Source organism: Pristiophorus japonicus, chromosome 24 (genome assembly GCF_044704955.1).
Source record: "Pristiophorus japonicus isolate sPriJap1 chromosome 24, sPriJap1.hap1, whole genome shotgun sequence".
Classification (NCBI taxonomy): domain Eukaryota; kingdom Metazoa; phylum Chordata; class Chondrichthyes; family Pristiophoridae; genus Pristiophorus; species Pristiophorus japonicus.
Window position 1 is genome coordinate 29,123,125 of NC_092000.1, and position 26,490 is coordinate 29,149,614.

General features: G+C 44.5%; 1 protein-coding gene across 3 annotated transcripts in view; it reads left to right on the plus strand.

Annotated features, from left to right (window-relative positions):
* Window positions 1-26,490, plus strand: part of pbx4 (pre-B-cell leukemia transcription factor 4) — a 441,364-nt gene that overhangs the window by 221,947 nt on the left and 192,927 nt on the right. The gene's annotated exons all lie outside the window — the stretch shown is intronic.

Here is a 26,490-nt window from a genome sequence, read left to right on the forward strand (position 1 = left end):
GATTACCATTCCAGAGTGTGGAATGGGGATTTTCCAGCTGCTCTAGTTGGTGAAATGCAATTGCATTGCTAAATTACTTTGCTTTTTATGCTCAAGTGATTGTTTTGGCCTGTATTGACGGGGAAGGTTAAAGAGATGTCATGAAACACGGGAATTAAACAGTAAAACATTAATTCATGGTATTTGCAATTGGCCCATCTGCTACTAAATTTTATTGACCTCTAAAATGTACTTTTAATAGTAGCCAGCCAGTCATTACCATCCAAAGATAAAGCGCAAGTAGAAGAATTTCTGTATCGTACACGGGAACATTTTTATTTAAAAACCATTATTTTTGAGTAGAATTATGAAAGTAAACATGATGGAAGTTGGGTGTTAAGGTTATTAATCATAAATACTGTTTAATTGTGAAACCACTAATTTGATATTTTATTACTTTTATGGAGGCAAAGTGCCTTGAAATCTTCACATCGTGCTCGTTTATTCCTTGTGGTAATAGCTGTCTTGTTTCAGAGGGCACATGTTAGCAATATTCCTGTCAGCTATCAGATCTTCCTCTCCCCCACCGCCCCCCCAGATTTTTCCTTTAGCTGTTGTCTCCTGAAGGCAATGGTTCACACTGGGCTAGAGTTCTGTACTGGATCCAACAACCCTTCAGTAGGTCTTCCTGTTGGCTTTTCTTCAGTCCTTCCTGGATGGTAAATGTTGGGCTATTGCTGACCTCATCTGGCATCCATGCTGTCCAAAAGGAGGCGCAGAATAGTGATCAAGCCTGGCTGATTTTTCCTGCCATGCTGAGCTACTCAACACAGACCAGAGATAGCCATTTATGACCCGTCAGTTTGGCTCAGTATCACACCACACTATGGGCCCAAGTTTCCACATGATTTGCGCCGGCTTTTTAGGAGCAACTGGTGGAGAACGGACTATCGTAGAAATCGCAATTCTCCACATTTTTTTTTCTGCAGTTCTAGTCAGTTAGAACAGTTTCACTTTGGAACAGAATTTTTTCTTCAAAAGGGAGCGTGTCCGGCCACTGATGCCTGATTTCAAAGTTTCCACAGTGAAAACGTACTCCAAACTAACTTAGAATGGAGCAAGTGAAGATTTTTGTAGAACTGAAAAAACCTTGTTTACACATTAAAAAATCAGGCGCAGGTTACAAATTAAGCGTCCATAACGAGGGGGGGGGGGGGGGGGGTAAGGGAAGTCATTAAATTCTAAAATAAATCCTTATTCATACTTATACAAATATTATACAAATAAATCCAACCTGAATAAACATTTATAAGCAAAGAAAAGATTAAATAAACCATCTTCCTACCTGTGTGAAAGTGCTTCAGTCAGCTCAGCGGTGTGGCGTCGTCCCCGCGAACGGGAGGGAGGGGCAGTCGGGCAGTAAGCAAGCAGCCTTCCACTTGAGGTGGAAGCCTTAAAGTCAGCTCAGCGGTGTGGCGTTGTTCCCGCGAACGGGAGGGAGGGAGGAGGCAGCCGTTCCCGACGGCGGGGGGGGGGGGGGGGGGGAGGGGAGGGGGAGGGAGGGTCCAACCGACCGACCGGGGCGGGGGGAGGCAGCCGTTCCCGACGGCGGGTGGGGGGGGAAGGAGGCAGTGAGAAGGCTGCAGGAAGCCTCAGAAGTTGAGCAGCGATTCCCGACGGCAGGGGGGGAGAGGCCGTCGGGAGACGGCTGCCTCAACTTCTGAGGCTTCCTGCAGCCTTCTTACTGCTGCAAGAAGCCTCAGTGCTGATCTTAGAAGGGCAATGTGCTTTTATTAAAAAATGTTCAAAAATTAAACAGCTACAAAGAACTACAAAAATGGCCGAGTGCCAATGTTTCCTTCACACTGCACGTGTGCGAACGCTCCAACGCGCACGCGCAGGGTTGCCGGCACGAAAAAAACTAATTTAAATGGTACCCGCCCCCTCCCACTTACAAAATCGGCGCGAGTGGTAGGCTCCGCCCCCCTGGGCGCCGCACCAAGCAGACATGGAGCTGCAGGGCGCTCCAGAATCGTGCGGTTTTTTTCAGGCGCCGTTTTTGGCGCGAAAAACGGGCGCCCAGCTCGGAGGGGCGCCCGTTTTGTAGCGTGTGGAAACTTGGGGCCTATGCAGTTCAGCCACTGGGAAAGCACAGACTTCAAAGTATTTAAATGCTTTCTGGTAAATTAAGAAGCAACATGTTCCAAGAGAGGTATCCATCACTTAACAAAGGCACTAAAATCTAATCTGGGCATCATAAGAGTTCTTTCTGTCTAATTCTTGTTTGCGTTGATCAAAACACCAATACCATGAAGTGGTTCTGTTCAGTTCATCAAATGAACGAGAATCTCATTTCACCTTTGGATGATCTGTAATTGAAATGGAAAATCAGATAGATGGCCACAGATAAATGTTTTATCGATATTCATTTTCAATTTCATATAAGTCAATGGAGAACAATCAACATCCCAGGATCTGATAACAAAAGAATTTAGAATTGATTTAGCCAAACGGATTAATCAGAGTTGTCAGTTGGCTAATGCTGTGGCTACTGAGTGCAATTTTCAGACAGGGATTGTGTCATCCTGAGATTGTGAAAGAAAAGAGAATAGTATTTATTTAAACACCAAGTGAATATCTTTGTTCAGCAAATTACAAATTAGATCACATAAACCACCACAGTGTGCTTATTAGTAAAACTCCAAGTATAATTTTCTTCAGAACTAGTTTATATAGTATGTAAAATTAGTCAGACAAAAGGGTCTTGTTCTTTGTCCTTCCACAGCAAAGGTTTCAGTGAGTCTTTGTTCTGGCTTTTAATCTGTTCGGCCCTTTTCCTTACCTTCCCTTCCCCCTCTCCACTCCCTGCTCATAGCACAGCTACTCAGTAGAATAACACATTCCATTATTTTCATCAAATACTGTATTTCTTCAGTCTGATTTCTGGTGAATACAGGACTGATCAAAGTATTGCGACATTGGGAAAACATTCCTTTGAAAGGACAAGTCAAAGTCTATATACAGTTTTATTCTTTGGGAACCAACAGTGTTCAAACCTATGGACTTCCCATCCTCAAAATTCACCATCTTCTCATGATCTTCTGACTTCAGTGTCAGACTATCGAAACAATGCATCAATTTGTAGGTGCAGCTGATATGTGCTGGATATTTTTGATAAATTATATATTTTTCACAGTTACACATTAATAGTACTATTACTGATGAAATGTTCATCAAAGTGAACTATGCTAGGGCTTCTTCTTCCCTCTGTGTCAGATTGGTTGAGTTGGAAACACTCAACTCTGAGTCGGCAAGGTCTGAATTCAGGACTCAGACTTGAGCATTGGTTCACTGCAGTACTGAGGGAATGCTGTACTGATGGTAAACAAAGGCCCAGTCTGCCTGTCCTGGTGGATCAGGGGACGCAGATGTTTCCATGGCACTCACTCCTGGTGTCTTGGCCAACATTGCTCCCTCAATCAGAAACACCAAACACAGAATAAACTATTATTCTAATTTGGTGTTTTGGGGATCTTGATGTGCACACATTGGCTGCTGTATTTGCCTACATAACAGTAAGTAGACTTCAAAAGTAATTAATTGGTTGTGAAGTGCTTGGAGATGTCCTGAGGATGTAATTAAGGCACTATATAAATGCGAGTCTTTCTTTCTAGAAAAAGCTTTTGAACAAAATTTACAAATCTGCAATTGACAGCAGAATGATGGGTGGCGGTTATAGTTTTCCAAAGTAAAATGTTTATAATGCAGTAAAATTGATTTCAGTGAACGTTTAGCGGCGGTGCTGACAGTTTGTGCTGCGCTCGCTAGCACCGCCCACTCGGTGGCGTCACTGAGTGTGCAACGCCCCCGTAGTGGCACATTTGCAAAATTCAGTCTTTTGCCTGCTGTAGCGACTAGCACTAAGATCAGCAGGGGAAAGCAGTTGGTAAGTGCTGAAATTTCACTTTTTCAACTTTTCAACTTTTGGATAAGATCTATTGAATTTATCAACAGGATTTTTTTTTCATCTTTAGGCGCTAGGATGCCGGCATCCTAGCGCCAAAAATTGAGTAGGCCTCCTGTGATATCGCTCCGTTATCACCCGAAGAAGAATATGGAACGCTTCTCTTAGCGCTGTACTCTCTTCTTTGTGGCGATACAACTGAATATCGAACTTTGAGGCGAGAGACATCCCTGGCGCCATCACCACCTCAAAGCGGGCAATACCGAATTTCTAGCCCTATGCGTTTTAAAAGTATGGCGTGAGGTCTGTCGAGATTCAATGGAAAGAATATTTCTGAATGCCCCATGAATGTCAGCCATTCAGCTCGCGGTGACCAAAAAGCAGGGCTGCTTCTAACTTGTGTAACTATTACAATTGTGGATAGAAGCAAGTTGTTTCATTGCCTCCGGAGGCTTGAAACACCACCTTGTTTATGTTTCCAATTTGCTAGCAACTTTGGAGCTGTCAGAGGCAACAGCTCAGCAATGTAAATGTGCCATTAAACTTATTCTCTGCAAGCTGACCTAACAGCTTACACTGCTCATTTGAAAGCTGCCATAAAAGTAAGGTTGCTCAGACCTATCGTAAGAGGACCCAATAAAAATGTTTCAATTGTTGGTAGTTAAATCTTTATAGTGCTTAATTTCAATAATCATGGATCGTGTGAAAGTTATGGAAAGCCTTGCTGGCGACCCAACGCTGGTACAAATCTGTTGTGTTGGCAGAGCAATGAGAGCAGGTTGTCTGCCTTGCCTGCCTGTTGGCTGGGAATTAGTGCAAGGCAGGCACAACCCAACAGTGAACAGCGAATAATAGTTACAGAGAGAAAGTTGGCGAGGGATAAACCATCAAGTTGCCAATTATTTTTCACTGTGTCTATATAGAATGTGGTGCATTGTTGTTACAGTATGTATCAATCTGTAACCTTTAACTAATTCATAAGAAATACCGAAATGTCAGAAGCAGTATGTTATTTTTTGCTCCAGAGTGGAATTTGAAGCAAGTCTTGGTAGGAATAGGTAGTTTTCAGTGACTTTGTATGAATAAAATAATTTGGAATGATTTTATAACATTGTAGCTGTAACTTTCTTCTGATGGGCGGCTGTTGAAATAGCCAGTCTTTCGTATGGTTTTGAACTGTAAATGGGGTGTCCTGATGGAATGAGCAGCTTATGTTACCAGTTTCCTAAAGGCGGTTTTATATTTCAGGAGCTCAAACAACAGCAGGCAAGCAAGATAAGCACCTTAAACTTCAGGAAACTTATCAACTTCTTAGGACCCCGGTAATGTGGATCTTGGAACATGCTGTTGGCTTAATGGTGCTAGATCTTGTGCTTACACTGTTAAAAATATGAGTATCCATTTTATGCAGTGGAACCCAGTGTGACTGGCACTCAGCTGAAAAGTAAAAAGAGGCAAATGGTCCACGGAGTTGCTGCCATAGACAGAATCGGGTAAAATAAGAACATGTGAATTGTGAAAACCATTGTCAAGTGAACAGGCCATGTTTCACAACAACAACTGTTATTTTTACAGTGCCTTTAACATAGTAAAACGTCCCAAGGTGCTTCACAGCAGTGTTATAAGACAAACCGGAAACTTGACATCGAGGCACATAAGTAGAAATTATGGCAGATGACCAAAAGCTTGTTTAAAGAGGTAGTTTTTAAGGAGCGTCTTAAAGGAGGAAAGAGAGGTTGAGAGGTTTCGGGAGGGAGTTCCAGAGCTTGGGGCCTAGGCAGCTGAAGGCACAGCCACCAATGGTTGAGCGATTATAATCAGGGATGATCAAGAGGGCAGAATCTGAGGAGCGCAGACACCTCGTGGGATGTAAGACTGAAAGAGATTACAGAGATAGGGAGGGGTGAGGCCATGGAGGGATTTGTAAACAAGGATGACAACACCAAATCACTTACAAAAATGTGGCCAAAAGAAGACTTGCTTTCTTCCAGCTGGTGTCTGAAATACAGAACTAAATAATCAATACATTTCTATAGTAGTCAAAGGCAAGTGACAAGGCACATACATAAGTTGCTATTGTTGATCGATAAGAGGTGGCATTGGTTGTGGTCTGCACACAGTTCAACAAATCAGTTAGAAAACCACAGTAATGAAGTTACTGTTCTAATTGTGGTGTGATCAGTATTACAAAGCTAATCAATTCTTTTCGAGCATAAAACAGTTCATAACTGTCTGGCAGCTGATGCTCAGTCATACTCCTGGGGGAAAAAATTGCTTGAAAGTTTTTCTTAGTTTGGTGTTGAAAGCAACTGTTGCTTGTGCTGTTTCTTCTGTTCGGGTTTTCTGTGCCTAATGCATTTATTAGACACATTGGCCCCAAGTTTCCACATGATTTGCTCCTGATTTTTAGGAGCAACTGGTGTAGAACGGAGTATCACAGAAATCTGAATTCTCCACATTTAGTTTCCGATAGTTCTAGTCAGGTAGAACAGTTTCACTTTGGAACTGAATTTTTTTTTCAAAAGGGGGCGTGTCCGGCCACTGACGCCTGATTTCAAAGTTTCCACAGTGAAAACGTACTCCAAACTAACTTAGAATGGAGTAAGTGAAGATTTTTGTATGCTTAAAAAAACCTTGTCTACACTTTTAAAAATCAGGCACAGGTTACAAATTAGGCGTAGGGAACGAGGTGGGGGGGGAGGGGGGGAAGGGAAGTCATTAAATTCTACAATCAATCCTTAGTTATACTTATACAATTATTATACAAATAAATCCAACCTGAATAAAAATTTATAAGCAAAGAAAAGATTAAATAAACCATGTTCCTACCTGTGTGAAAGTGCTTCAGGCAGGCCTTTCAGGCAGCGGTGTGGCGTCAGTGTCTCGACGGCAGCGGCAGCAAGCAGCCTTCGAGCTGAGCTGCAGTGCTTAAGGCAGGGATGTGGCGTCAGTGTCTCGTCTCGACGGCAGCGGCAGGCAGCAAGCAGCCTTCGAGCTGAGCTGCGGTGCTTGAGGCAGGCCTTCATTCCCCGCGAAGATGCAGCACCCGGACGGACTTGAGGCCATTCGGCCATGGGATTGCAGCGGCGTCAGTGGCTGGCCGGGAGCCGAAGAAAGAACAGCAGCAGCCTTCGAGCTGTGAGGGGGACTGACTGAGGCCATTCGGCCATGGGATTGCAGCGGCGTCAGTGGCTGGCCGGGAGCCGAAGAAAGAACAGCAGCAGCCTTCGAGCTGTGAGGGGGACTGACTGAGACCATTTGGACAGGGAGAGGCAGCCACATCGACATCTTTACATTTAAATTTGCAGAATGGGTGCTGCATTGTCAACACCACATATTATGCAATGGTTTGCTTCCTCATGCAAGATATTCTTTGTTCTTGATGGACGTTGATCCATTGCAAAGTTGAATTGGCACTTTTATTTCTCCAAACACACAGTCCTTAATTTGCAGGCACCGGTTCTGCAAGTTTAGCAGTGAAAAGCTGAACTCACTGATTTCAGCAGGTGATTTATTCAGCAGTGCTGCTAAAAGCACTCCCTCACACACAGAAATATCAAGAAAATTAAAATACAAGCCTTTGCATGGGTCCAAGAAACAAATCTTCACTTTTTCTGCAGTACTTTTAAAAATGGCCGAGTGCCAATGTTTACTTCCGACTGCGCGTGCACAAACGCTCCAACGCGCATGCGCAGGGTTGCCGGCACCAAGAAGCCTCATTTCAATTGTACCCGCCCCCTCCTACTTACAAAATCGGCGCGAGTGGTAGGCTCCGCCCCCTGTGTGCCGCGCCAAGCAGACATCGAGCTCCAAGGAGCTCGAGAATACCGCACTTTTTTTCCGGCACCGTTTTCGGCGCGAAAAACAGGCGCCCAGCTCTGAGGTGCGTCTTTTTCGCCGCGTGTGGAAACTTGGGGCCATTGAATGTAATCAGACTCAAATGTGGGACTGGCCTAACCTTTTAAAGGGTGTTGATTTTGAACCCGAGGTGAGTTTCCAACCACATATCCGCTCCATCACCAAGACTGCCTACGTCCACCTCCATAACATCGCTCGATTCCAACCTTTCCTCAGCTCATCTGCTGCTGAAACCCCCATCCATGTCTTTGTTACCTCTAGACTTAACTATTCCAATGCTCTCCTGGCCGGCCTCCCATCTTCAACCCAACATAAACTTGTGCTCATCCGGAACTTATCCATCCGTATCTTAACTCACACCAAGTCCCGTTCACCCATCACCCCTGTGCTTGCTGATCTTCACTGGCTTCTGATCCGACAATGCCTCAATTTTAAAATTCTCATTCTTGTTTTCAAATCCCTCCATAGCCTCGCCCCTCCCTATCTCTGTAATCTCCTCCAGTTCTACAACATTCCCGAGATCTCTGCGCTCTTCCAATTCTGGCCTTTTGCCCATCTCCTATTTTAACTGCTCCACCATTGGCAGCTGTGATTTCAGCTTCCTAGACCCTTAGCTCTGAAATTCCCTCCCTAAACCTCTCCGCTTCTCTACCTCTCTTTCTTTTAAGTGCTCCTTAAAACCTACCTCTTAGATCAAGCTTTTGGTCATCTGTCCTGATATCTCCTTCTGTGGCCCGGTGTCAAAAAATTTTTCTTTTTATTGATATTGCTCTGTTATGTGCCTTGAGATGTTTTACTATATTAAATGCGTTATTTAAATGTAAGTTGTTCTTGGTGTTGATACTCCTTTCTAAATGACGCCCCAGATAGCATAATCATTAGTGATCTGTATTCATAATTCAGTAGTACAGCTTTTACTGTGGCAATAGCTAATTCTTCTTTACTTTATCTTTATTATCCTCAACAAAAGTGAATGTATTCTGTACAGTTATTGCACAATTTTATTGCACAGTATTTATAGAAGAATAAATTAACTCTGGGATGTGGGTATTGTTGCACACTTACCAGCAACAAGTATTGTTTGGAGATCCGGATAATTTGACGATGGTCTTTGGGAATTCCACTAGGTCAGGGGATATTAAGGGTCTTGTCCATATAATGAAGGTTGGAGGTGATTCTTTTCCCAGAGAATAGTAGACCTCTGGAATAAGCTGCCGTTTCATGTGGTGAATGCAGACTCGCTGAATTCCTTCAAGCGAAAGCTGGATTTGTTTCTGGCTGCAGCGGAGATCACCTCTTACAGAAGGTAAGTACTGCAGGGAATTCAAGCCCAGTGTGATCTCCTGGACTAGTTTCGATCGCCTACATAAGTTGGAGAGGAATGTCCCAGATTTTTTCTCCCCAAATTGGCCTGGGTTTTTTATCTGGGTTTTTGCCTCTCCCAGGAGATCACATGTTTTCGGGTGGGTTGGAGTGTATATAGCCTTCTCTGTTTCGGCTTCCCCCAAAAGTTTGTCAGCATCCTCCGCCTCTTCCACGACGACATGCAAGCCGTGATCCTGACCAACGGATCCATCACAGACCCATTCCACGTCCGGACTGGGGTCAAGCAGGGCTGCGTCATCGCGCCAACCCTCTTCTCGATCTTCCTCGCTGCAATGCTCCACCTCACACTCAACAAGCTCCCCGCTGGAGTGGAACTAAACTACAGAACCAGTGGGAACCTGTTCAACCTTCATCGACTCCAGGCCAGATCCAAGACCGTCCCAACCTCTGTCGTCAAACTACAGTATGCGGACGACGCTTGCATCTGCGCACATTCAGGGACTGAACTCCAAATCATAGTCAACATCTGCACTGAGGCCATACGAAAGCACGGGCCTTGCACTAAACATCTGTAAGGCAAAAGGTCCTCCACCAACCTGACCCCGCCACACAGCACTGTTCCCCAATCATCAAGATCCATGGCCCGGCCCTGGACAACGTGGACCACTTTCCATACCGTGGGAGTCTATTATCAGCAAGGACAGACATCGACGACGAGGTTCAACACTGCCTCCAGTGCACCAGCGCAGCCTTCGGCTGCCTGATGAAGAGAATGTTCGAAGATCAGGCCCTCAAATCTGCCACCATGGTCTACAGGGCTGTATTGATACCCGCCTTCCTGTATGGCTCACAGACGTGGATCATATACAGTAGACACCTCAAATCACTGGCGAAATACCACCAACGATGTCTCCGCAAGATCCTGCAAATCCCCTGGGAGGACAGACGCACCAACATTAGCGTCCTCGAACAGGCCAACATCCCCAGCATTGAAGCACTGACCACACTCGACTAGCTCTGTTGGGTGGGCCACATTGTTTGCATGCCTGACACAAGACTCCCAAAGCAAGCACTCTACTCGGAACTCCTATACAACAAGCGAGCCCCAGGTGGGCAGCGGAAACGTTACAAGGATGCCCTCAAAGCCTCCTTGATAAAATGCAACATCCCCACCGATACCTCGGTGTCCCTGGCCAAAAGCCATCCTAAATGGAGGAAGAGCATCCGGGAGGGCATTGAGCACCTCGAGTCTCATCGCCGAGAGCATGCAGAAAACAAGCACAGGCAGCGGAAGGAGCATGCAGCAAACCATTCCCACCCACCCACCCTTTCCTTCAACGACTGTCTGTCCCACCTGTGACAGAGACTGTAATTCCCGTATTGGACTGTTCAGTCACCTAAGAACTCACTTTTAGAGTGGAAGCAAGTCTTCCTCAATTTCGAGGGACTGCCTATGATGATTGTGATACACAAGGTATCGCAATTGTGTAGGACAGGCTCGATGGACCACATGGTCTTTACCTGTCCGTCATTGTTCGTATGTAAGTGTCTTGCAACGCTTGAATCATATGAAACAATAGAAGCTAATGGACAGAGCAAGACGAGCTTGTCCCATACAGTCATGTTGCAACTAAGCATCATGACCCTCTGCTCTCCATCAACCAGCAGCCATATAATCTCCATTACAAAATGCACAACTGTAGCCCAGGATGACATCCTTTCATTATTTTGTCTTTGTGGGAACATCTTCCAGGGGTTTCCTTGACTGAATGGTTGAGACTGAGAACTTGCAAGGTGTGTACATAGCTGGTTCTACCGAGATTGTTTTGGAATGTGCTGAACTTAAGTGCTAAAATGATCACTGGCTTCGTTAAAATTCCCCATAACTTACATTTTTGTTCATTATTGATAACCCCCCCCCCCACCCCCAACCCCCTAGTTTTTAGATTTTGGCAGAAATTCTTTGCTTTTAACAGTCCATTAAATCATATCAATTGGATCAATAAATACAATTCTGTAATGACCATTAGTTGTGCCAGTGTGAGGCAGAATTTCTACTCAGAGAGAGAAAAGACACAATTGCGGGGGTGGGGGGATCTCTCCTCTTTGGGGCAAAGTTCCGGTCGGGCGGAACATCCAGCCACCTCTCCATAACCGCTCCAGCCGTAACCCATTTTCCTGGCCAAAAACTCATCAAGTATGCATGGAAGGCACCCAGTGGGATTCCCACTGTGAAGCGGTGGAGAATTCTGGAAGTTCTGCATCAGGAATGCCACTGGAGAATCAAAAGATCGGGGGAAGAGACCTTAAAGAGACAGAAGAGTCCGGAGATTACAGGAGAGATGTCCTATTAAAGACCTCGACCAAGACTGGAGGCTTAACACGCTGGTATTGGGGGTGGAATGGAAGTAGAAAAGGCTGATACAAGGCCCTCTCCTTCCATGAGGGCACCTCTTTCGATGCTCCCTGGGGCCTGTGTGCCCCAGAAAGCAGTGGTAGCGCAGACAGAAAGAACGATTTTGAACAGGAGACCTGGGGTGCACACCTGACAGCCACCGCTTGACAGTGGGAATCCCACTGGGAGCCCACCATACATAGCTGACATCCCCCACCCCACCCTACCCCCGCCATTTGTACTTGGCAAGCGGGGAAGTAGCAGGTAGGCGGTCTCTGTGGGTCTAGGGCAGAGAAATCCTGGTTGGGGCTGGGGGTGGCCACACTACCCCATTTTCCTACCATTTTTGTTGAGATCCTGCTCCATTTGGTTGGGATCGCAGATGAACATCCTCCCCCGCCCCCCCCCCTCCCCCCCCAATCTAAGTTTAATGTTCTGACTGTACATTATACCAGGGATTTTACAATGTGCCATTAGCCAATAACAGCACTTGTACAGCACTTGCACCAGTATCTTGCAGTGCTTGTGTACACACTCAGGGATGGTATTGAAGAAAGATTGTAACCTGGGAAACAACCGCATTTAATTTAGTATTCAAGTTGTAGCCGTTTTTAACATTTAAAAACATATTTTTGAAGTACCTCAGTTTGTTAATTTGTTATTCAGTGTCCCAGCAACTGAAATATTTTGGATTTTCAGTATTTCTTAAAATATGTTTATCAAATTTCGACTTTTTTTCCCCTCTAAATAATGCATTGACACGACTGACTTTGCAAATTGATTGTCGTAGAGCCTGAGATTCAACTCTATTTTACAGAATGACAAAAATAATGATCATGTTTGAGAAGAATAACAATTCAGAGCAATAACCAGTTTGAAGAAGGAAGTGGATAAAGTAAATTATTAAGTGATTTCACTGTGCTTTAGAAGAAGTGTATGAAACAAATATAGCCATTTAATGTGATGGCAGGTGCTCCATCTTGAAAATAATTGTCTAATAAATGTGAAAATCAGATGTTTTCTAATTGTATGCAATCCAAATGGGTCAGGTGGTTGCTTTAACTGATGTAGTTGATAAAGTAACTGCTGGAGTTCTGTAATTATTATTTCTCTGTCGGACAATTCAGATATATGTATGCATGCGTGTATAGTATATTTTAAGGAATAAGAGTCAAGTGAAATTTGGTTATTTTGAAAACTCCATACTTGAGTCCACTGAATGGGTTGTGAATAGCTCCAGCTGATTGTCATGCCAAACCAATCCATATGAAAGGGAGCTGTGGGGAGAAGTCAGCTGGTGTGTGGCTTGGTGACAGATGGTAACCTCTGTTCATTGTGTGGAACCCCCCCAGGGTTATGGAGTGGGCTAGACTTTGGGCATCATGCACTTAACCCTTCACATTTCAGCTAGGCAGGAGGAGAACCAGCTGGAGTCCTGCCGACAGAGCTCAACTGGAACTGCAGATAGAATTTTCGATACAAGAATCTTGGGACAGTAGCTAGCATCTTTTTTGAAGTTAAACATCATTTTCAGAATGACTTGTTTCTTTTTTCTGAGATCTGCAAGTTGAGTTCTGACTGACTTATATCTATGGATGTCTTAATAATAATAAATAGCCCTAATACCTTATTTACAAAGATTACATTTATTCAGTTGTTGGTTCTGCTTTTAATTTTTAGACAATTCTGATCTGATTGTTTTTAAAATGATATTTTCTTACTGTCTATCACCTCTTGCCCTTTCATTGATCTTCCTGGAATTCACCATCCTCAGGCAACTGATTAATAAGCTCCTGCTCCCATGTTTTTGCTAATGCAGCTGTATAACCAGCCACCCCTAAAGAGTCAGGCACATACCATTGCTTTTCCCTTTGTTATGGTTTGTCTCATTAGTTAAATATTTAGGGCCCAAGTTTCCACATGATTTGCGCCTGATTTTTAGGAGCAACTGGTGGAGAAAGGACTATCTTAGAAATCGCAATTCTCCACATTTTTTTTTCTGCAGTTCTAGTCAGGTAGAACAGTTCTACTTTGGAACAGAATTTTTTCTGACGCCTGATTTCAAAGTTTCCACAGTGAAAACGTACTCCAAACTAAGTTAGAATGGAGCAAGTGAAGATTTTTGTAGAACTGAAAAAACCTGTTCTACACATTAAAAAATCAGGCGCAGGTTACAAATTAGGCGTCCAGAACGAGGGGGGGGGGGGGAGAAGGGAGCTCATTAAATTCTACAATAAATCCTTATTTATACTTCTACAAATATTATACAAATAAATCCAACCTGAATAAACATTTATAAGCAAAGAAAAGATTAAATAAACCATCTTCCTACCTGTGTGAAAATGCTTCAGCCACGGAGAATGCTGCAGGCGTTTGTTCCCGCGGGGGGGGGAGGAGAAGGAAACAGCCGTTTCGTTCCCGCGGAAGGGAGGGGGGGAATTAAACAACCGTTTCGTTCCTGTGGAGGGGAGGGGGGGGGGAAGGGAACAGCCGTTTCGTTCCTGTGGAGGGGAGGGGGGGGGGAAGGAAACAGCCGTTTCGTTCCCGCGGAAGGGAGGGGGGGAATTAAACAACCGTTTCGTTCCTGTGGAGGGGAGGGGGGGGGAAGGAAACAGCCGTTTCGTTCCCGCGGAAGGGAGGGGGGGAATTAAACAACCGTTTCGTTCCTGTGGAGGGGAGGGGGGGGGGAAGGGAACTGCCATTTCGTTCCCGCGGAGGGAAGGGGGGGGAATTAAACAGCCGTTTCGTTCCCGCAGAGGGAAGGGGGGGGAATTAAACAGCCGTTTCGTTCCCGCAGAGGGAAGGGGGGGGAATTAAACAGCCGTTTCGTTCCCGCGGAGGGGGGGGAAGGAAACAGCCGTTTCGTTCCCGCGGAGGGGAGGGGGGGAATTAAACAGCCGTTTCGTTCCCGTGGAGGGGAGGGGGGGAATTAAACAGCCGTTTCGTTCCCGCGGAGGGGAGGGGGGGAATTAAACAGCCGTTTCGTTCCCGTGGAGGGGAGGGGGGGAAGGGAACAGCTGTTTCGTCCCCGCGGAGGAGGGGGGAAGGAGACAGTGAGAAGGCTGCAAGTGCTGATGTGCTGATGGCAATGTGCTTTTATTAAAAAATGTTCAAAAATTAAACAGCTACAAAGAACTACAAAAATGGCCGAGTGCCAATGTTTTTTTCACACTGAGCATGAGCGAATGCTCCAACGCACACGCGCAGCGTTGCTGGCAGGAAAAAACTAATTTAAATAGTACCCGCCCCTTCCCACTTACAAAATCGGCGCGAGTATTGGCTCCGCCCCCCTAGGCGCCGCGCCAGGCAGACAAGGTGCTGCAGAACGCTCCAGAATTGCGAGATTTTTTTTATGCGCCGTTTTAGGTGTGAAAAACGGGCGCCCAGCTCGGAGCGGCGCCCGTTTTTTATCGTGTGGAAACTTGGGCCCATTAAGTCACCTTTGAAAACTATCTATTCTCCCCTCGCTGATGGTACAGCACATACCATGCATGATAGCCCGATTTAAACTCTGGGCGTGAGTGTAGCTTGTGGGAGCCTCGGTGAGACGGAAGCTCAAATCCTGATGCCGCGTAAGGCCCGGAGTGATTTTAACGGAATCACTCCCTGGCCTGCAGGGGTGGGGGGAAAGATCGGGACTGGGATTTTGGGCAGCAGGAGGGAACAGTTCCTGACACTAGGGTAAGTGGAGGGAGGGGGAAGGTTTTGGGGGAAAGGGGAAGCCCTAAGTCTCCTTCTTAGGCTCAGAGGAGCATTCCTACTTCCTGGGCCCTTTTTGGCCCCAATTTGTTTTCCGATGGTAATGGCACTGGCATGTGATGGCAATTAAAATCATGTCAGGATCCTATTTGCAGCATAGGACCCTGACCGTTGCGTATTTCTGAGTTCTGCTGGTGGCGACCGTCTTATGAAACCCGGGCGTTCAATTGGCATGTGTGGGAGGTAATTTAACCCCACCCCCCCCCACACTCCATTCCCCTTGGGGTCGAAGGATTAAAATTGAGGGCTGATTTTTTTTTTAAGCCTTTGTTGAGCTTCAAAATGTTCCATTGTTGGAGGGGCACAGTTTCCCCAAGCCCTTGTGATGGTAAACGGTGCTAACGGAGTATAGGGTAGAGGTGCCATGAAATAAAACGGTATGAACTCATCAAGCATGTAATTGATAAAAAGGACTTTGCTTGTATAAGATGAGTAATTATACAGGATAGAAACAATTCAAAAATGGGGGAAACCAGTGTTGGGGAATGAGAATTCAAGAGTACGTGACAGCTGTGACAAAGCAAAGAGAATAGTGATAGAATAGGGAGTTTGAGGGAATTTTGTTTCGTGATTAATTGTGGACATGTGTAAGCAGATTTTAATTTTGTCCTCAGGTTCTTAAATGATGATGGTCAAGTGACAACCTTTTTAACCTTACTATACTCTAGCTCCACTTATATAATACCTACCACTCATGCTCTTTCTGTACTATTGTGGCCCAGAGAAATGTTTTACTACTGTTGTACTGTTTACATATTTAATTGTAAATAGTTTTGCACTGATTATTATTTTTACTGCAATATTTGAAGTGTTTCTGTTGGTCCTATACATCTTGCTGCAGTTTTTGCTAGTAAACACTGAAAGACACGCTTCAAATGAGAATGTGAAACAGCAGAGTGAGAGAGATTACTCGAAGCTCAGAGTACGAATTTCTTAAAGGGCGAGTGTCCCTGGTGTTTTGACTTTGGCAAGTGATGCTGAATGAAGGAGATGCTACCTGTGCAATCTGTGCTTTGAATAAGGCCCACCCTGTCCATGCAAAGCTCCATTCCAGCGTAAAGCCTTCATGATGAGGTATGGGTTAGAGCTGTATTACTTTTATTGTGTTATCTTTCAGTGGACTTGATGTCACAGTGGGAGAGGGGTATGCGTCTTTCACTGAGATTTTAATTTTTTTTTACACAAAATCTGCAGATGCCTCTATTTTTTCCATAAAAAACGAGTATTACTTTAAACAAAAAGTGCTCCTGGCACTTTCTTTCCTCTTTAACACACTCTAATTTTCTCACCAGGAAAGATAGTTCCATTGTATCAAACAGCATTTGGGCAAAGAACTAATAGAACGGCATGGAAATCAGGCTTTGGGCTCAATTTGCGCAACCAGTTATTTGTGCCGATATTTTGGAGCAGGCTGCTTTTTTTGGCCTAAGTTTAAAAAAAACAGTTTCCCCAATCAATTTGCACCAGTTAGTTACGATTTTTTTTAGGTATGTTTTTTTTCAGCCAAAGGGGGCGTAACCTGCCACCTGCGCCAATTCTGGCCATTTAGGCAAGTTTGGCCAGCTGAGAGTTACTCCAGTTCTGCTTTGGCCAGCATATGTGCAGAGCAAGAGCAGGAAAAGTAAGAGAGAGGGGGGGAGGTGGGGGGGAGAGAGAGGAGGTGTGGGTGGAAGCCTTTCGGGTGTAGTTAGGTGCGGGAGAAGGCCATTCATCCTGGGATTGGGGAGGAGGAGTGGGGGACTGGGACCGGCAAGGCACTCGGGGCTGAGTGGGGGGGGGGGGGGGAGAGTTGGACTGGCACCGTCAAGGGGCTCGGGGCGGGCTAGGGAAGCAGACCGGCAAGCCCTTCAGCCAGGGCTAGGGGCGGGGGAGTGGGACCAGCTTTAATAATTGGAGGTAAGTTGTTGCAATATATTTTAATGTGTTTTTAAGTTGATGCAATGTGTTTTAATGTGTTGGGAGCTGGCTGTATGTTTCACTTTTCAGCCTCGGCTCGCATTGTGTCCCTGGTTACTGTGGCAACCCGATCATTTTGGCGCAGGTCAAGGCTCCACCCTCAAAACTAACGACCAGTTAGGCTGCGCCAAAATGAAGAAATCCAACGGGGAAACTTGGAACTTTTCTTTTTGGCGTACTTGGGGCCCCAAAAATTGGGTGTAACTCTTCAAGTACGCCAAAAAAAAAACTTTGGGGAAAATTGAGCCCTTTCTATGTAAACAGTGGAGAGAGAGCGAGGATTTCTTAAAGTTTCCTGGTGATTTCCTGTGGACCGACAGCAATATTCTACTTAAAAGAAAACAACCGTACTCCCAATAGTTTCCTTTGTACGTTCCGTGTCTTCGGCAATATTTGTCATAGAAGTACCACCCTCTATATTGTTTATAAATAATGTGAACAGGTGAGATTGAAATTCTGTTGTAGTTGTATAAAATAGTTTCACCATGATAGTTAGCAGTAGTACTGTCTTGCTAGAAAATAAACCTTCAACCTTGTGTGACTGCAGGGAGCTTTCAGCTCCTCTGAGAATTTCCCCCAGCTGTCCTAAGTAGGACAGGGTGAGTTATTTGTTTTATTGCAGAGTATGTAAATTCATAAACAGTATGGCCTAGACATTTGTCTTTGGCGGTGACGCAAAATTGGGTCGGCCGCCGGTCATGGACAACGTCTGATATTACGTTTTATTGACTGCAATGGAACGGAATATCAGGCACTGCCTATAACGGGCGGCCGATTCGATACTGCCTGTTTTGCACCACCGCCTAAGACTAATATCTAGGCCTACATACCTTGGGGCCAAAATTTCCCCTTTCTGAAAGGTTTGTTCGGGAGGTGCTAACGGGGTGATCAGGACTTCTCGCTCTGGGGCAGTTGGTGGAAGCAATTCGCCCGGAATTGCCCCCAGGATGGTGGTGGCGAAAACGGCGTTGTGGCACACCTCATAGTTTTTGCTCCGGGCGGTGGCACACAGCGATGGTGGCATGGCCGTGCACACCAACCCCTTATCACCCCGCGCCGACCCCTTCACACTCTGTGAGGGTAATTGCCCCACGGGAGTGAGATTGGCATGGAGCAATGCCACCAACAGCTTTGCAAGTCGCAAAGCTGGTGGCTGGTGCGCTCCATCCACCCACAAAGGGGAGGGCCTTGCACCGCGGCCGCCATCTTTTTTTTTATTGTCGGCCAACTTTGCAGATGGTACGACAATGGTGGCTACTGGTTTGGCCGGGCCACCAACAGGCAGCTCGGATGCCGGACCGCTGGCCTAGCCAAAACCCTCCCTGGTGGCCCAGTGGGCACCACGGAAGCAGCTCCGGCGTTCGCAGGAGCCCTCCCCTTTAAGAGAAGGGGAGGGATGTTGTGACGCATCGGCGTGAGGCAGCATGTCTGCATCGTGCTGATGTCATGAGTGACATCGTCCCGCTACCGCCACGTGGAGGCCATTTAGCACTCCCAACAACGCAGCTCTCCGCTTTGGGAAACATAGTGCCGAAATTAGAAACTTCCTCCCACCCATCACGGCCGGCACTAAGTTTTCACCTAATTCAAATTATGAGCCCCAAACCCAGCGTGGGGCAATTTCGCCCCCCCTTGTCTGTTCCTCTTTGAAAGCCGTACAAGATATTAGAAACACTTTTAATACGATTTCCCTGTAATACAACCATAAATGGTATAGCTGACATTGGAGGTTATTTGAGACATCAAATGTTCTGATGATAGGCTTCTGTATTTAGTTATATACAGTACGATGACAGTTACATTTTCCAGTGGATATTTAGGGGAAATTTGAAAAACTCAGACTGTCATGATAATTGTGTCAAATATGGTGAATGATGTGCCATTATATTGATATAATAATGAAGAAACACTGAAGTACTTTGTGGTTTTACTGAAAATATTTTCGTTACATTTTAAAATCTCATTGTCAAGTTTGGCACATTAAGGTTTGATTTTTTTTCTATCCGGCCTCTAAGTATATCGGAGTGACTTTACCGGTTGGTCACGTCGGGTGTTTGTTAATATGAAAAGTAAGAGAATTAAAAGCAGGGAATGCTGGAAAGACACAGCAGATTGATCAGCATCTGAAGAGGGAAAAGACGAGACAACCTTTCATTGCTCCGAGAAAGGGCCTACACTCGATTATTAACCTGAGATTTGTCTTTTCAGATGCTGACTGACTTGATGTGCGTTTCCAGATTTTCTGTTTCTAATTTGTACATGTGAAATTTTAAACAATTCTTTTTATCTCGAAGTATAGAGATTGTTGTGCCTTGGATTTTATGTCTGCTGCTTTCATTAGTGTTTTTAGGTATTATACAAAATACTATTTAAACTGTTAGCGAAATTAAAATTATGATATAATTTGTTAAATTCAATTAACGTCTTTTAATTTGAAGCATATTTCTGTTTAGTCGTTTCCTGATAATTTGACGATTATAGTAATATATATAGCATTTTCCTCATAGTTGTGTATTTCCCCAGGATAGTAACCTACTATTACCTTAATTTGTTTGTTGCTGATTTTTGCCCATCCTCAATTAAACTCAAGTAACCACTTCTCTTACAAATAATGATGGATCTAAAGTGCTGTTGTTGCATTTAGAGCACGAAGGATTGACCTGTCTGTTGCTTTTTCATCGGTATGAGTTTGAAATTTGAAATTGTCACCTCTGTGATTAAATCCCTCAATGGCCATGCCCCGTATCTCTGTAACCTCGTCCAGTTCTCCCATTTCCCTCCGGTTCCCCACTGCACCAAACTCTCCATTTCTCTGACTCCAGCTTCTTGTGTTGCTGCCTCCCCTTACCCCCCATCATTGGCAGCCATGTCTTCAGCAGTCAATCACCCAATCTTTAAAAATCCCTCTGCCTCTGTGTAACTCTGTCTCCTCCTTTAACATCCTCCTTGAGACCTGGCTCTTTGGCAAAGCTTCTTTTTGTTTACTTCTTTATCTCTCCTTTGGCTCAGCAACCATTTCCCCCTTATGAAGCACCTTGAGACACTTTTCTACATTAAAGTTGCTATATAAATACAAATTGTTGTTTATATATTGCAGTATATAGAGGATAGGCATTGTAGAATGATCATTAAACACCACATCCTAAAACTCCTAATCTGCGGCACTTAAAAAAGAATACACTGGCTACCATGAAAGAAAAAACAAACATGTCATATGGAAAGATGCACTAATTGTTGCACTATAAATAATAACAGATTTTAAGACACGTATCCAGGTTCAGCTGAGGAACATGAACCATGTTCATGTATTGTGCAGCTATTGATTGAATTGATGCTTTGTAGTTACTGTAACGGGTACATGAGTGGGAAAGGCTTGATAATCCATGAGTGATATTCACCAGAGAAATAACATGGATTACCCACCGCATATTCTGTTCATACAAGCTATGGTTTACCTAAATGGAATAAAATGGATTGAAAACAATGTAAAACTGCATTTGTGTCACATTTTAAACCATTTCCCTTTTGTTCTCCTCTTCCCTCTTTCTTTTCTGAAAGCGTTGATTCTAGAGTCTAGAGAACTCAGTCTCAGAATAAGAGGTTGGCCATTTAGGACTGAGACGAGGAGAATTTTCTTCACTCAGAGGGTGGTGAATCTTTGGAATTCTCTACCCCAGAGGGCTGTGGTGCTCAGTCATTGAGTATATTCTAGACAAAGATCGATAGATTTTTGGATATTAATGGAATCTGGATATGGGGATAGCGCCGGAAGGTGGAGTTGAGGTCAGAGATTAGCCATGATCTTATTGAATGGTGGAGCAGGCGCGAGGGGCCGAATAGCCTACTCCTACTCTTATTTCTTATGATCTTATTCCTTGCTTGGATAGAGTTCCATCAGTGTGTTTGTCTTCTAGTGCTTTGTCCAAGTGTCCATTATTCCTGTGTTATACCAGGCTATTTAACTATGAGGACGCCATCACTGGCCTCACCTAACCTGCACACATGCAATTCCAGCAGGGACGACTTGATAGCAGTAGAGAGAGAGAAAACTAGCTAACTTTCACCTCCACAAGCCAGGAGTGTCAAAGGCCAATGTAGCACCTCTATCTCTGCTACTTCTACTCCTTAGTTGAATTTGCTGAGCTTTTAATATACTTTGCACTGGGCTAGTTTTGTTTCATTTGTGTTACAGAAAGGCGCAAGGATGATTGGGACAGGGACAATTCAGTTTCTGACAACCAGGTTTTTTGGGGTTGCTGTTTCCCTCCAGCTGGCAAAACTGACATCACTGTAAATAGGGTCCTTCTACCAACTGCAAGGTGAAATTTAGAAAGAGCTGCTTTCAAAATTAAGGAGCACAACTTATAACCCATGACAAATTATCGGTACTTTTGTAGTATGTTGCGTATTGATGGTCAAGCATCTGTCCCATTAAAGAGAAAATATTATGCCACTGGTAGGAATAATATTATAGCAAAGATATGTTTGCCAGGCGGTGACTTGCAGTTGCTGCCTCATGGTGTATGGCATTGCTCCTTAAACTGAGGCATTCCCCACTTTCCACAGGCAGTAAACCCTGTCCATGCAAAGTAGTCCGAGGGGTCACTGAACATGGAGGTCAGAAGTGGGCTTTGGCAACAGTGCTGTGAGACAGAGCCCAGGCCTTTTCAGTAACTCTCTCGCTCCCAACCATTACCAAAAAGGCTCATTTCCATAGCAACCAATAAACCGCTGCTGTGGAAGCATTTGTGCTAACCCAGCTAATTGGATGGCCTCCCCAAGCCCCAACCCCACCGCTTTCTAAAAAGGTTTTTCTCCCATCACAGAAGGTGGTAAGAAGCCCAGTGGATGAACGAGTTGTTACTAGTGGGGCCTTGGAGGGATTGAAATTCCTTTAAACTCAGCTTGAAAAAGTTTGAGAAGCGAATGTGCAGATAATGAGTTGAGAGTTGGCACCCTTCTTGTTTTCCGTAGAAAATAGTTGCGTACAAATTGGCAATTGAACTAGGGTTTGGCTTGTGTGAAGCTTTTACAGGCCCAAAGGAAACTAGAGCAAAATGTTATCTTTTTTCAGCAGACTATATAATTCCAGCAAAATAAAAAAAGAAGTAATTAACACGGCCTCAATGCACCATTTTACCCCAGCACACTGCCGCCCTTTGGATAATTCCTGTCATCCTTTCAAAAGGTCTGTACAATTCCCCCACGCTCAGTCAGCAAGGAATTGAAACGAGTGGCTTTTTAGTTGTTTTATTTTGATAGCCGTAAGATGTTGAGGAGCCAGGACTGCATTAAAAGCCCTTCCTGCTGAGCTGAAGTTGGTGGTGGGCTTTGATTCAAACCTGTATCCGTCTTGACAGACTGGGCACGTTTCACTGTCAGTCCTTCCCCAAAATCGAGTCACCAGGAGAGAAAGAACAAAGAATAACAAATGTTCTAATATGAAGACCGAAAGATTTTTAACATAAAAATATTGATGAAATGTAGCGTGCCTCCAAGTAGTGGGAGAACTGCCATTTCAAATTTACATTCAGGGACTTTCCACTCCTAACTTTCAGAAGGAGAAAGAATTTCACCCAACTATTGAAAATTGCGCAGACCCGAATATTCACCGACAGCAGGCTCTGATCATTCTTCGTTACAGGAGCATGGATAGCCTGTAATTAAGTGTATTTTCAAAGATGATTTATTGTAAGAGAAATGCACAGTATGTTCTTATTCCTTGCTAACACTTTCCAGGGCCTGAAATCTAGAGCTCCTATATCTCAACACAGCTTGAGATATTTTCAGCTACTGCTGCCGCTCATTTTAAGCTGAATAAAGGCATCCTGAGATTCATTCTGTAACTGGAAGTATGTTTGCAATAAGCCAGAAAGAAAGATGTGCAACTAGTAAAAAGGTGATTAACAATAAAAGCATGGATGGATACCCATGTCATTTAATCATCATCATGTGCCTTTTGCAAGGCCAGAGATCCACTCAGGTGAGTATACATCTGCATGTGGCTTTCGAGAACATGCCAAGTGCCTGGATCAGCATTGACAGCAGTTTCTTGTGTCACTGCAGTCTCGCAGTACAAAATGGAAGATGTCCCATTCACAGACTGTGTTGCGTTGATGTTGGACATTTGCTGTATGGCGATTTTTAGTTTTTCTAAAATAAAGGGGGATAAGAAAGGAATCATCTATTTTCAGTTAACAAGGTTTTACCTTTGCGGGTGCAGAGGACCCAAGCTGACTGTCATCTGGCAAAGTGTATACACCTGGGAGGCGAAATTTCCCTATTGTGCGTTCTGGGGGGCGTTAACGGGGCCCAAAAATGTTTTCGCCTGGTGGGGGGGAGGCGCAGTGACTCCTTTTCGCCCCCAGCGACCCATTTCCGCCCGTGATGGAAATTATGCAGCGTCCCTTGAGGCTGCTGCGGGTAATGTTGTTAATTCCTGGATTCTTTTACCTCAATCTGGTTCAGTAAAATTACTGAGTCGAATACCTCTTGTGCTTTGAACAAAGCAGTCTTTATTACCGGCCAGTAAGACCTATCAGACAGAAGATATACTCTCTGGATAGAGCGTACACACTCCCTACGGATAGGTGAAGTTACATCGTAAAGCGTTAACAGTTATACAGTTTTGAAATCAGATAACAAAATACAAATGGATTGACAGTCTAACTCAGCCACTCATTAGTCAATCTATATGAGATGTTCTTCTTGAAAGCTCAAGTATTGCCTCCAAATGTTTCAATCTAATGGTGTGACTATTTACTGAGACCTTGCAATTCTGCAGATGTATTTCATGTTACAATTATATATTATTGGCAGGATTAGTGACTTGAAACCTTGAGACAGACTGTTAGCTAAGCTGATGTTGCACTATTTGCAATCTGACATTCTCCCAGCTATTCTTCCATGGCTTATACATTTTCATATATCCCGTTTACTTTACTGTTCTTAATGCCATATATTCCGTTCAGATATCCACATCCCCCCTTTTATCATTCTATGATAACATTTAGGATCATTCTATGAGTATTGCATTGTTGAGTAGTTCTCTAGTTTGTTGGATCATAACCCGGGAACCCTTGACCACAAGAGGGTCTGCTAACCTTGTCATTGCTTTACAGCAGAGGTTAAGGCAACCAACAATCAAACAGCAGGTAATTATTATGATGAGAACAATTGCGCCATGTATTAGATAGGATCTCCAAGATCCACCCAGAAACCAATCAAACCTGCTAAGTTCTTTTGCTGGTGTGGATAACTTTTTCACCTCCCTCCTTATGTGATCGGCAAGGTGGGTTATGTTTTCTGAACTATCAGGAATGTAAGTGCAACATTCAGATCCTATCAGGGCACACGTTCCCCCTTTCTCAGCTAACAGGTAATCGAGGGCCATTCGGTTTTGTAATGCTACGGTCCTTATCGCTACCATTTCAGCTGTGATGCCCTCCAGAGCCTCAGCAGTGCGGTTAGCTACCTGTTCCAATATCGTTTCTTTGAATCCATCTAACAGTCTCAGTTAGGGTCAGGGGAACGGTGCGCAAAGGAATTCCCCCTTTGGAATGTATAGGGATATGTGAACACACCCAGCATCTAGTGAAGTGCCCTTTTTCCGCATAAACGTAAGACATATACAAAAAGGTGTTTACATGGAGCTCTCGCCTTTGTCTTCCTTCCCGTGCACCAAAACTGTCATATATCAACACTATTATGCAGACAGTAGCATACAGACACAGTCTCATCTTATAAATAGTCCAATTATTTAGCTGATAAAAAGAGTTCTGTTTTCACGTTTCCCTTCAGGTTTCCGTCAGTGTATTTGGCTGTCTGACAGGTAAGAGTTCAAACTGATCCTCCTTCAACTGCATTGTTCAGCTATAGGGAGGAGGAGATCTGGAACAGAAACAGGAATTAGACTAACCAGCAAAATTTGTTTAAATGGTGATGAGCTTGCAGTGGTGCAGGTGAACCCAGGCACTTTTCCCCTCAACCTTGGCTGCAGTAGGGGTAGTGAGTGACACCTAAAAAGGCCCCTCCTATTGTGGCTCTAATCCCTTCCGAATCCATACTTCCCTGGTGCCACGAGGGACAATTCGGGTAAAACTGGGAGGTCGAGGTGAGCATCTTGAACCTGGTTGTGAACTAGTCGCAGAGCCTGAGTCAGAGAAAGAACATAGGTGGTCATCAGTCTAGCTGAGATCTCATATCTAGGAACAATTTCCCTCATTAACACCTTAACAACAGTCTGAGTCTTATTGTCCAGGTTAGGGTAGGCTTCAATCCATCTGCTAAACACATCTACTATTACTAACACATATCTGTAACACTGAACTTTTTGCAACTCAATGTAGTCCAACTAAAATGTCTCAAAGGGACCTTCGGGTAGGGGCGTTTTACCCCAATCACAGGGGACTCCCTTCCCTGGATTATGTTGCTGGCCAACCAGGCAACGACTACTGATGTTCTGGGTGAGCGCCTGGAGTTTAGGGTGCCACCAAGTAGCCAAAAGTGTGTCACTCGTGGTCCTTGCTCCACAATGAGTAGCAAAATGCAGACATTCTATAACCCATGAGGCCAACTCGTCAGACATGCAAGTCTGTTCCGCGGGAGTGGTCCAGAGTTTAGAAACATTGTCATAAGTACATGCATAATATTTCCACAACAGTTTATCTTTTTCAGGAGCGTCCCCCTGTGCTTTTATAACATCTTGGATGGTTGGCATTGGTTTTTCCGAGGCTAACTTATCCTTTGCAGGATTTTTAATCTGACTCATAATTTTGGGCACTACCATCTGTTGGTCACGAGAGGCCTGTTTGGCCTCTTGGTACAATGGCAATGCGTTTGGGGAACATGAGGGCTTGCAACAAATCAGATACTAACTGTTTATGAGATATCTCATTCCCCTGTGAGGTTAGGAATCCCCTATTTTTCCATAATTGTCCGAAATCATGCGCCACCCCAAAGGCATACCTAGAGTCGGTATAGATATTGACTTTGAGATCGTTGGCCAAGATACAGGCTTGGGTGAGGGCGAATAGTTCAGCTTGTTGAGCAGAATAGGCGGTTTCAAAGTGGCAGATTCCAAGACCTGATTCTCCTGGTTTACTATGGCGTATCCTGAGATTCGTGTATCTTCTGGATTAATAGAAGTACTTCCGTCAACATACATAAACAATCATGACTGGGTTCTTCCTCATCTTTGGTTGGCTCAGTAAGAATACAGTCTGGATCTTCCATTGGTACATCAACTAAATCT